The sequence below is a fragment of the Cydia amplana genome, chromosome Z, assembly GCF_948474715.1.
Source record: "Cydia amplana chromosome Z, ilCydAmpl1.1, whole genome shotgun sequence".
Lineage (NCBI taxonomy): Eukaryota > Metazoa > Arthropoda > Insecta > Lepidoptera > Tortricidae > Cydia > Cydia amplana.
Window position 1 is genome coordinate 35,819,992 of NC_086096.1, and position 13,341 is coordinate 35,833,332.

The 13,341-nt window shown below is 37.7% G+C and overlaps 1 protein-coding gene across 2 annotated transcripts in view; it reads left to right on the top strand.

The window, feature by feature from the left end:
• The first annotated feature begins 11,496 nt into the window (after nt 1–11,496).
• The window catches only part of LOC134661216 (fizzy-related protein homolog), a 77,070-nt gene continuing 75,225 nt past the window's right edge, over nt 11,497–13,341 (top strand). For both annotated transcript variants that reach the window (XM_063517185.1, XM_063517186.1), the window contains exon 1: nt 11,497–11,926. The gene's annotated coding sequence lies outside the window, so the exon portion shown is untranslated. The remainder of the gene's footprint in view (nt 11,927–13,341) is intronic.

Genomic DNA, 13,341 nt, shown 5'->3' on the forward strand with positions numbered 1-13,341 from the left:
ACAACATAATTCAGATAAATAAAAAATACTTTCGGTTATACAATGTTAAAAGAAACAAAGTTTTCATACGCCATCACAGTCGCTGAGAACTTTACAAGAAAATTTAGAAAAAACCATGGTGGGTAGATTCCTGACCTGCTGCGTGTAATTGTGTTTCGTGGTCAATTGTGTGTTATTTCAGCCGTGTATGATAGGAGAGCAGAGAGGTCTCCACGAAGTCCACAATCAACTTATTTCAGATGCGGTGATGCACGTCTGTCCAAATCCAGACAAATACCCTGATCATTTATATATTATACTACTCTTTGCCTCAATTGCAGCAAATTGTGAGGATTAAACTTAAAGCCCCCTCCAGACTCCAGACTTTGCACGTGAAACGCGGGCGAAGCCGCGAACGCGAGTGTGGAGTCGATTTCACTGTCTGCGAAAATAGACTCCATATTCGCGTTCGCGGCTTCGCGTCGCGATTCGCGCACGAGTGTGAAGGGGACTTTACGCAAATTAGATGACGCTGCAATCGTTTAAAAATCATGTGTTTAGATATGAGAAACCCAAATAAACATACAGGTTATGCCTAGTGCGGGATTCACTGTAATGTGCCTGTTAAACTTTTATTGTCAATAAAGATATTGTTATTATTACATAAAAACATTATTTTTTTGGGTTCGGAGGAACCCAAATCTGTGTAGACTTGGAATAAGATTCAACTTTTAATCACGAACGATTTTTTCATGTTTTAAAGTTTCTTTCACAAACTAACTTGCTTTAATTGTGTATTACACATGGCATATTTAATTACTATTGCCTTGAACCTCCACAACGCTCTAAACCAGCGGTCGGTAACCTTTTAGAAGCCAAGGGCCACATAGTAATTAACGTAGTTGACGCGGGCAGTACTTTGTTAATGTTTATTACTTTATCAGACATTGTCGTTTGTCAATATTACATACAAAATAGCCAGGGAGGCTGGCGGGCCGCAAGTGATAGGTTCACGGGCCGCATGCGGCCCGCGGGCTGCACTGGCCGCAGATTGCCGACCGCTGCTCTAAACTCAACTGTGGCATTCCAATATTGGAGTAATTTACTTGCTCATTATGTCAGGAGCGGTAAGTAGAAAGTTTGTTGTCTTGCACAACATTAAATGCATGAATACTATATTTGGTCAAGCAGATCTTGTCAGTAGAAAAAGGCGGCAAATTTGAAAAATGTAGGCGCTGAAAAAGGGATTTAAAAAGGGATATCGTCCCATAGAAAATTTGAATTTCGCGCCTTTTTTAGGGTTCCGTATCTCAAAAGGAAAAAACGGAACCCCAATAGGATCACTCGTCTGTCTGTCTGTCTGTCTGTCCGTCCGTCCGTCTGTCACAGCCTATTTTCTCCGAAACTACTGGACCAATTAAGTTGAAATTTGGTACACATATGTAAGTTTGTGACCCAAAGATGGACGTGTAACGTAAATAAATGAATTTTAAATATGGAGGCCATCTTTGGGGGGTAAATGAGAAAAATAAAAATAAAGTTTTTCTAACTATATCGTGTTACATATCAAATGAAAGAGCTCATTGTAAGAATCTCAATTTTTTTTATATAATTTTAAAATAAATAGTTTAGCGGTTATATATGAAAATAGGCAAAAAATGACCATCCCCCCCCCCCCTTATCTCCGAAACTACTGGGTCTAAAATTTTGAAAAATATACACAAAATAGTTCGTTACCTATAGATGACAGGAAAACCTATTAGAAATGTGCAGTCAAGCGTGAGTCGGGGAAATGCCTCCGGCGCGCCTCACTCTAAATTTTATATCTGCATACATCTAGCAACTATATCAAGTTTGGTGTCTTTTTCGTGTAATTAGAGGATAAGGAATTCATTTCTGTGACTAAATTTTCACTCACCCATACAAAAAATACGAGAAATTCATAATTCATAAAAAATCTTTACACTTTTTTTTACGAAACTCTCTACAGAATTAAAAGTATGGGAATTTGCTCTAAAAAAATACCTGTGAATAGCCCAGTTATCCTACTATATATAATAGTAAACTTATCAAACATTTTTCTTTTATAACCCTCTTAAAAAAATATTTTGTGTCTCACAGCGTACCTGCATTCAGGGCTTGTTAACGTTACCAATTCACATTATAAAGTAACGTTACTTAACGTTAAAATCATAAAAATACCTTATTACCGGTAGTAAATGGTAACGATACTTGATAACTTAACATTATTATAACGTTAGCTAGTTAACGTTAATTTTACCGGTAATTTTACTTTTTATTGCAGGGCTTGTTAACGTTACCCAATTCACATTATAAACTAACGTTACCAAACTAACGTTAACACTATTATTCTTTAAGCTGATATTTGCTTGTAATTTCATACACAATTTTAAGGCCAGTAGACCTTATTGACCATAAATACGGCAGGGCTTCTGTCAAATTGAAATAGAATCAGTCAAAATACATTAAAGATAATTATGTACGTTAGTAAACCTCAACTTTAATTCTAGTAGTTAGAGTTCATAGTCTTTTGTAATTATTCTTTATGTTTATCAAATGAAAGAGGTGGTATTCTACTTGTTTAAGATCTTTGTCCAATATGCATTGCGTCTCACTGTCTCATTAAGCAAAATGTGGGACGCAAATACACATTGGACCGAGATTGGACAGATAGAATACCACCCGGCTGTGTCGGAATATATTTGCCAAAATAAGAAGGTTGCAAAACGTCATAAATTAGTTTGTTAAATATGATGGTATAGCTAATTCGTTACTTGGTCGGTTTATATTAGGTACAGGCGTCTTTGATATAATATACGTCAAGATTATATAGGTTGGATAATGTCTTGATTTATTTTGTGAAATATGGAGGTGTTGCTGAAATGTAATTTAGTCGGATTATATTAAATGAGACACCTATTTATTGATGTTACTGCTTGCTTGTAAAAATGATTCAATTAAATTCGATTCGATTAAAAATAACTAGTGGCTCTGTGAGCTGTAGACCTCGCGAGCAGAGCTTAAAACTGAATAAATGTATGGCAAAAATATTTATTAAAATATAGGTATAGTACATATAATATAAACAAAAAATTAAAAACTACATAAAGCTACAAACAAAAATTAAACGAATACGCTTAACCCGCGCTTGATAAATAAAAAATACGGAATTTTTAATATTTTCAAAATAAAAAAATAAAATAAAAAACAACTATACGAAATTTAAGTATAAAAAAAATACAAAAAGTTATGTAGCAGTATACAATTACTGGGGATGGAACCAGGGACCTGCCGATGCAAACAAAAAAAGCGAACGTTTGCAAAATACGCCATTATAGTTCTTACTAAAGCTGACGAAATTTAGCTACTCATTCTCAAGTAAAAACTAAATATCTAAATACCGCCAAAACCAGCGATACAAATTTTCTGAATTTTTGGCCATTTAATCTATAAACATATCTCAAAACGAAAAAACTCTTATGATACCGATATGACTATTTGTTTAAGCGGGAGCTATCACGACTCCGCCATTTTGAAAAATTTCCAAAAACCGGATCGACAAAAAAAAATTATTTAGTCATAGAATTCGGTCACAAAATTTCACGAAAATCGGTTAAGAATTGCGACCTGTAGAGGAGAACATCCGGACATACAAAAGCAAAATGCCCGAGTCAAAACGTTGACCTTCGCTACGCTTCGGTCAATTATGTAGGTACGTTAGTAAAACTAAACTTTAATTCTAGTAGTTAGAGTTCATAGTCTTATGTCATTATTCTTTATGTTAATCTAGAATGGTGAAACTTAAATTCTTATAATTTGAGACATTATTACATGCAATGTGAAATAATAATAATGTCCTAATGTAATAGGTTGTTCGGCGTGTGGTTCTGAAGAGGAACGAAATTTTTATTATTTTTGCGCTACGAAGCACTGTTTAGGAGATCCAGCCCTATAAAGATTTTTCTCTCTTTTTCTTCTTCTTTTTATTCGTTTTTAGGGTTCCGTAGCCAAATGGCAAAAAACGGAACCCTTATGGATTCGTCATATCTGTCTGTCCGTCCGTACGTCACAGCCACTTTTTTCCGAAACTATAAGAACTATACTGTTGAAACTTGGTAAGTAGGTAGATGTATTCTGAGAACCGCATTAAGATTTTGACACAAAAATAGAAAAACAATAAATTTTGGGGGGTTCCCCATAAGTACTTAGAAGTCTTAGAATTGCACTCAAAAATTTTTTTTCATCAAACCCATGTACGTGTGCGGTATCTATGGATAGGTCTTCAAAAATGATAATGAGGTTTCTAATATCATTTTTTTCTAAACTGAATAGTTTGCGCGAGAGACACTTCCAAAGTGGTAAAATGTGTGTCCCCCCTCCCCCCTGCATCTATATCTATTAAGCCAACATCAACAAGTCATCAACATATCTACTATCGAAATGTACTTTTGATAGTACCTAGTAGTACGAAATGTAATCTGAAAGGAATCAAGTAATGCATTCCTGTAATGAGGAATCGACATTGATTCCAATTACTAGTAATTGTAATATTAGAAAAGGTGATTCCTGATTCCTTAATTGGAAGTGTACTTAGTAATTCGGTATTGTTAGATTACAAAGTAATTCCGATTCCTGATTCCTTAATTCGAAGTGTACTTAGTAATTCGGTATTGTTAGATTACAAAGTAATCTGGGAATCGGTAATCAGATTACGAAGTAATTTCGAGTAATCGTGGAACCAGGAATCAATTATGAAATGCCCATCTCTGCTTGAGAGTGAATGAACATTCGCTCGATTGTCAACGATGATGGCATCTATCAGTGAATCAAACGGTAAATAAGCAGCTGTTAACGTTACCTACTAACGTTAAAAATGGTGTATCGATACCTTTGACTTAACGTTAGCTCAAATTGACAGCTGCTAACGTTACCATTTTGTTACCGGTAAAGAGTAGTATAACTAACGGTACCTGGTCTAACGTTAGTTAGAACTTAACGTTAAATCTGTCACCTTGTGGTAACGATACCAACTTTTTAACGGTATTTAAAGCCCTGCCTGCATTGTATACAGCATTTTAAGTATTTGGGCCACTGGGTCACTGATGACATGTGCGACAATATGGACATTGAGAGGGAACGCAGAGCGCTGGCTGTGCGCTGCAATATGCTTGCCCGTAGGTTTACACGATGTACAGAGAAGGTGAAGGCTACGCTTTTTAAAGCATATTGCCAGTCCTTCTACACGTGCAGCCTATGGATCAGCTATACGCAGCGAGCATACAGCGCTCTGCGGGTCCAGTACAACAATGCGTACAGGGTGGTATTCGGGCTGCCGCGACACTGTAGCGCCTCGGGTATGTTCACGGAGGGACGGATCGATGGCTTCCACGCGATCATCAGGAAGCGGTGTAGCTCGCTGTTGAGGCGGTGGCGCGCCAGCTCCAATACCATCCTGTGCACGTTGACCGACCGGTGGGACTCACCGTGGCTGAAGCACTGGGTGCAGCTACATGCCCCAGTGTGTCAGAATTTGTTTTAAGATTATGTTTGTACTAACCCTAGTTTTAAGAATTAGTATTTATGTTACTAACACATTATGGACTTTTGTTCGAAATAAATGATTTCAATTTCAATTTCAATTTCAATTGTAAGAGCGGTAAGCAGCTTTTAGGATTTTTAAGTATGTTTAGATGATTTCTGATAAGTTGTTATGCTTCTGTACGGCTACCATCAGTTTGGCACTGACATAAACGCCATCGAGAACGTAATTTACTTTCTATGCATCTCGCTCGTACTCGCATATTAGTGCGAACGAGATGTATTATAGAAAGTAAATTACGTTCTGGATAGCGTATATGTCAGTTTTGACACTGTCAGTGACTCATGGTACGGGCTCTGGTTGTAGATAACATTAATAAATTACTTCTGGACTTGATATATATACACATACAATTTAATTATTTTTTTAAGAAGCAGAAATGTCTGCGACCGATGCTATTATGCTCAGAATAAATTAAAAATTGGAAAAAATACTGTCTTGGGTGACACTTGAACTCCAGACGCCGTGAGTTTAAGTCTCACCCAAGAGAGTAATTTTTCCACTTTTAAATTCTTTAAATAAAGATGTTGGGAACACTTTCGCCAGTAGAGTTATTATAATTGTGATAAAATTAACATATTTAGTTAGGATATGTCTGACAAAAAATGCACATAGGTCCGTGCAAATGTGCAGTCAAGCGGGAGTTGGACTTAATGGACGGAACCCTTAGAACGCGAGTCCGACTCGCACTTGGCCGGTTTTTACTGACAAGATTTGCTTGACCAGATATACTAATATTATACAATAGGGAGTATTACTGCAATGTTTTGCCGCCAGAGTGCAGCACTAGTGACTTAAGTATACCATAGAGTAACTTATACATACTGTACCTTAAACTGTTTTTTGACAAGTTTTCACAGACAGTCAAATATGACATTGATACATCAAGGCGGTTTGTTTACAAAGGGTCTACCGGGAAACGCGAAATCGATACTCAGCTATCTGCCTCCTTATCGCTCGAATACGCAAGAGTGATAGAGAGGTTAGATAACAAAATGTCTACTCTCTCGTCTCGTCAATCTAAGGGAGATTGTGACTTGTTGTGGGAGTGGCGCCCCCTACGCAGACTATCGCTTAATATTCCCTATAACATACGTTTTTTTTGTAAGTCTGGCAACTTTAACCATAACGTCAAATAATCAATATTTGTTACTTTAATTTCATACATTTCATTCTGCGCTGTTGTTGGCCAACTTGGTTAAATTTAATAATTTTGGATTTTCTTTGTTATGTTTGAACTCACCATCATGACGAATCTGTGCGTTCCTGGTGTTGCCATTCTTCCAATCGGAATCGATATTAAGGTATCGATTGTTTTAGTACATGAATAGTTAAGGCCAATTCGTCGATATTTTATGTATAAATCGTTTGCGTCGTGAGTCGTTGGCCATTCAAGCGCAATAATACCTGTCTATATTTTATACAGTGTCCCTAGCCCATGTTAAAAATTTAAAAATTAAATGTACTTTGAAAAGAACATATTTATACGTAATACTATTACTTGTTCTCTGCTTATAGCAAGCTTATAGTCAGTTAAAAAAAATCTATCTCTCGTGCCAATTCTTATGATTAGACGCTATCGCTAATTGAATCTTGGGACATTAAAGGCAACCAGGGAAAACAATTAAATAGAAAGGAAAGCAAATAACTAAACTAATAAATTGGATAGGCACACATACTTTAGCACACATACATAGTGTACTTTAAAATTAATGTATAAATAAGTACTTAACTATATATAATATAGTTTACTTTCTTTGTGATGCAATATAGTTTCTTCTAGTTTCTTACTTATAATGTATTTCCAGTACCTACCAAATATATAAATATAACTAACCATTCTATGTTGTTGTTGACACCGGGAGCCCTTAAGACTAACGGTGATTAGTTTAGCTCTGAATGAACATTATTCATACTAATTAGTGGTAAGCGCCGTGGGCCACACATATGGTAGATATTATGGTAATTAGTGTAATAAGTATAACTTGTAGTGGCTGTTTGTTTACCTAAATAAATGAAAAAAAAAAAAATATGATTGTTAGTTATAAGTTTATTTTGCCAAAAGCTGGACTTTATGTTAGTAACTATCATTCTGTTGGTTAAAATGTATTCCTGGGGGCCTACCGCGAACCACGTTCGACGTGTTACCTCCCTGTCACACTTACGTACGAATTTACAAGTGCAACAGAGAGGCAACACGTCGAACGTGGTTCGTGGTAGGCGCTCTGGTACACCGCGACACAGGCGAAGCCTAGTGCGGAGACCCCGCCACACTCTGTAATTTGTATTTTTTGGAAATAAAGATTATTATTATTATTATTTGTATCTCCGTTATAAAACTCTCGGGTCTTTCGAGCCCGGTAATTTATAAGGCGTGCGTGGGAATATAGATCCAACACGTAGAGGCCATTTGGAGAGATTTGATGTCATGTAGAACGCCTGCTGGAACCCATTCACGGGTACATCAATAGATACCCATGAACCGGTTTCAGCAGGCATTGGAAGCTATTGTAGAGAATATGGAATGGACAGAGTACTGGTCTATGTTTTAAGTTTGGGTGGAAAAAAGACTGGGCTATTGCTAAGAGTTCCGGACACCTGCCATAACATTGTGTTATACAGTGTTATCGACGCAGGCGGTGACTCGCCACTCGCTAGATGGGCACCTGATGCGCCATCGTACAGACGGCCAGGCGCAACACCGGCGTGAGCGGCTCAGGGGTGTCGAGAGGTGTGCTGCGCTTTTTCCGAAGTTACTCGCGGCGTTATGCCCTTTAACACTTCCACCCCTGGAGCATATAGCTCTAACGACTCCTCTCTGGACGGCCAATTAAGGCAAGCCAGAGCCGAGAGTCCTGCGGGTCCCCTTGGGGTCCACTCCGACCGACGAAGACACGCCGGAGACGGAGACCCTGTACGACTCTCTGGAGCACTCGGGTCCGTGGGGTCGTTACTCCCCAACAGCTCGCCACAAGCTGCCCTGCGGGCTTATTATTATTATTATTATACATCATAAACTTTGGTCATCGTTTTACATGCATTAGTTAGGTACCTATATATTTTATTAACCGACTTCAAAAAGTAAAGAACGAATTCAATTTTTAGGGATTCGTTTTCATTTGGTGTAGGTATGTTCACTATGTTTCCTTTGCTAGGGCAGACTCTAAGCAATACCACAGAAAGTTAAAGTTGGCTCGATAGAAAAGCATATAAAATGTTAAAAGCCGCGTAATCGTCAAATCTTCCGTGGCAAATTTCACGCGGCGCTTTGCGGCCTTTTGTTCCTTTCTAATTTCCTAGCTTAAAGCTTTGGTTTCCTCCGATAGCGGTGCCGTCATATAGCGGCCGTCTCCATACAAATACTACGACATCCATATTTAGCCGTATTATTTAGTATGGAGACGGCCGCTATATGACGGCACGGCTATCCTAGGAAAACCGATCTTTACGCCCCCTCTTAATAATTGGGTCCTGGGTAAGTTCAGGGAACTTTTAAAATCCAAATGCGTAGGGATTTGGGTAGCTTTGGGTAGCATAAAGTATATAAGTATACAGTAAATCAAAAACATTATATCCAGGCCGTTTATAGGCTGTTTGTATTGTTTTGAGATGCACTATTGCCATATACATGCGTTTCATGGCATTTTTAATTTTTTTTAAGTCAGCTGCAGTGAAGGCTGCAGATTTGAGTACCAGCCTGCGTTGGGCTGGAAGTTGGTAGGAAGCGAGAGTTAGAAAATTAAAATATTTGTATATTATTATTATTGGGGTGGTACTGGGCCTTTGAGTGACACGTCGACCAGGTATTGATCTATTGTGACGGCCCTTTAAAGTTCATTACTAATGCCCGTTGCATCCAGAAAATTACAGATGCTTTGGGCCGTAACGTTCTGTACCTCATAGGGTTGCAATACATGCCGCCGTAAGTAGGTATTTCTTTTTGACATTAATGGTCCACAGGAGCAGAGAATGTGCATTGCAGTCTCCTCTGACTCCTGGCAGAACCTGCATGCCGCATCTTGTTTCTTGCCAATTTGAAACATGTGCTTGTTCAACTTACAGTGTCCAGTCAGTATTCTGGTCACCACGCACGTTTTGTGCCTTTTGAGCCCTAGAAGCTCCTTAGCGATTTTGCCGTTGAACCCTTTGATTAGAGCTTTCGAGTGTTCTTGTCCTTTTGCGAACTTCCACCAATCGATTGCTCTCGTTTTTTCTAAGTTGCTGAGCAGAGAATATACATCCCGTTTTGTGATTCCACAAAACGGTTCTGGGCCGACCAGGGGTGTGTCTGCGCCCTTTCTTGCAAGTTCGTCTGCTTCTTCGTTTCCGTTAATGTCGGAGTGCCCTGGTACCCATCTAAGTGTGACTTTGTTGGAGTTAGCCAGTGCATTAAGGTTTGTTTTACAGTTCTGGACTAGTTTTGAGTTTGACTCAAAGGATTCTAGTGGCAGCAGAGCAGCCTGGCTGTCTGAGTTGATGTAGATATGTTGGTGTCTTAGGTTTCTGTCCAGGTTAATCTCCGCACATTTGTTGATGGCGAAGACTTCTGCCTGGAAGATTGAGGCCTGTGTGCCCATGCTGACGCTGGCTCTGAGCTTAGGTCTCTCACCATATATCCCACATCCTACATCATTGCCTTTCTTGGAACCACCTGTGTACCAGATGTGGCTTCCCTCTTCGACGTACATTTGGTTGTTAGTCCATTTGTCTCTAGGAGGTATTTCTACTGTATACAGTTTGGTAAACTGACATTCGGTGTGCGTGTCATCAGTGGGCATGCTGAGGGTTCTATTTGCAAAAACCCAGGCCTTTAGTTTGGCTAGTGCTTGAGAGCGCCATTTTGGCCTGTTTAGCGTGCATATTCTGTAGACGCACTGCTTGGCCTCCTTTTGCACTTGCAGGTGGAGTGGTATAATCTCCAGCAGTGCATCTAGGGCCGCCCCCGGTGTCGAGGAGAAGGCGCCTGTCTCTGTTAAACAAGCCGTTCGTTGCAGGCTGTTTAGAGTTTCTATTGCCGTCTTTTGGCTGGTTTTGTTGCACCAGACTGCGGAGGCGTAGGTGATAATGGGCCTCACTACAGCTGTGTACAACTACATAGCAATATTGGGTCTTATGCTTCATCTTGCTCCTGCCATTCGACAGCATGACCACATGGCCATTTTCGCTTTTTGTATAATATTTCTCAGGTGAGGATTCCAAGTTAACTTTTGGTCGAAAGTAACCCCTAGATACTTGACCTCTTCTGAGAATGGTATTATTTGTCCATTAAGTCTTGGTTCTCTAAGCTTTTCGAGCTTTCGTTTCCTTGTGAATGGTACTATTACAGTCTTGCTCGGATTAATGGACAATTCATTTTCTCTACACCATTTGAATATTGTGTTTAGAGCTCCTTGCATTAAAAATATTTGTAGGGTCATTGCACTAGTTTCTGTCCATGCTCTAGTTTTTGTCCACTTGACATATTAGCAAATAATATATTTGTTATTTAATTTACTACTAGCGAATCATAATTTTTATGTGTAGATAGATATATTGTTTCGATATTAAGGATTGCAATAAGTCAAGTGGACGAAAACTAGAGCTGACGAAAACAAACGCACCTACCCTATATCCCTAGATCCCTACAACATCGATTACCTCGTGAATCGATTTTACAGTAGAAGTGTAATTGACGTTTACTTGTAACTTATATTTTAGAAAAAAATATTTTTCTAAAAAATAATGATTATTGTACCTTTTTTATTTTGTTTATTATATTTAGAAGCCCATCATAACTATTGATCAACAAATGTTCAACAAAAATCTTTATCAACCATTTTTCAAAAGATCGTTAAGTTCAAATATCGATATTTTTTTAATATAGCAACATTTAGCTTGTACTATTTATTTTGCTATGACATCGATGGCACACAAAATCTACGATTTATGTTTTACGCTCTCTAATTATTAATTTACTATTTAAATTAAACAGTTTGTTGCTTAGAAAACAATCACCAATACTTACTCTACGCGTAAATTAGATTATTGTGTGTGTTAGATTGTTTGTAACCTGTTAAAGATGCCTTCGTAAGCGACCCTGGTAGTCAAGCATGTCAAAGGCTCCGTGGCTTTGGTAGCAGTCGGTTCTCCTGCACTGCGTACTGAAACTTATTAATGTTTTCGCTCGATCGTTGTGTTAATATTTGTGATAATTCCATATTGAACAATAAAACCATGTTTGATTGAACGGCAGTGAATTTGCAAAATATTCTAGTCCATTTCTTCCATAGTATACCCTCGTTTTTTGATTTTACGGACTTGAAAAATATAAGTTAGTGCCATACAAAGGTAAGATTTTATGGTTTATTTAAGCTATTGTGATAACTTATTCATACGTGATTGGTCTCTTTTGTAGTTATTAACAGAATGTAAAGAAAACTGTTTTTTTTGGTTTTCTAAAGTTTTCTCTTGCTTAAAATTTAGTATAAAGGACCATATTTTGCCTTTAAACAGTTAATGTACAGATGTTATTTTCAATGTATTTTGCTCTCTTGCGAACTTCTCTTTATGGTATTAGTGCTTGTACTTACAAATCTCTCTCAAGTCTTTCCATGTACAGTAATATTGGTTTTAAGACTACTTGAAGGATAAGTTGTGATTAAAATCACTTATTTATTAGTCTGTATACTTACATATTGCAATATGAAACATTGAGTCTCATTTTACACACCAATCAAGGTCAAAACTTGATGCCATCATTGTCAACTTAGACAAATTATACTTAGATATTTTAAGATATCCAAATATAAGTTACTTAAAACTGATTTGGACATCTTGAAACGTTAGTATATTAATGTTATAATTAGTAGTGATTATAAACAACAATAATTCGGATTTTGTCAGGTGACAACCAAAACTAATTGCAAAAAAATAATTAAACTAAAATCTACACTGTATTGTTACTAGTTTGGTTTACAATGGCTCTGAACTTGTGGTAGTAACTAGTGAGTTTTGGTTGTCATGTTATGATTTATATTCTACTAGTGACCCGCCCCGGCTTCACTCGGATTAACAAATTATACATTAACCTTCCTCTTGAATCATCCTATCTATTAAAAAAAAACCGCATCAAAATCCGTTGCGTAGTTTTAAAGATCTAAGCATACAGACAGACAGACAGGGAAGCAACTTTGTTTTATACTATGTAGTGATTCATCATGCATGCACTTTTTGCATGCAGTGCAAAAGCGAATTGGTTTTATTATGAAGTTACCGAAAGGCCTCATATTTTACTTGTAAACTTTGACATAATGAAATGAAATTAAAGTAGTTACTGATTCTGTATATATTCCAAATAAATTGCTGCATTTGTATATTGGGCTTTAACATATGTAATTAGCAGTGGCAGCGCGTCCATAAAAGCCGATTCCCATCGGTTTGCCTGTTTTTGGACGTATGAGAGTTGTAAAGGAAATATGTATGCCAAATTAGCTCCTGCTTGCCTATGGATATGTTTGACGCGCCGCCACTGGTAACTAGTATGCTAAATTAAAACTAAGATGACATCTTATAAATTAGACCCACTTCCCATTATTGTTTGAGCTGAAACTTCACATACATATGTAAGTTGGGTGACGATAACAATGCAATATTATGGTACCATCAAGCTGGGGCCCGTTTCTCAAAAGTTTGTAACTTGTAATACAAGTGGAAGTCCCTTTCTAACAAAAGTTGTCAAAAAGTGATATCCGCATGTATTACAA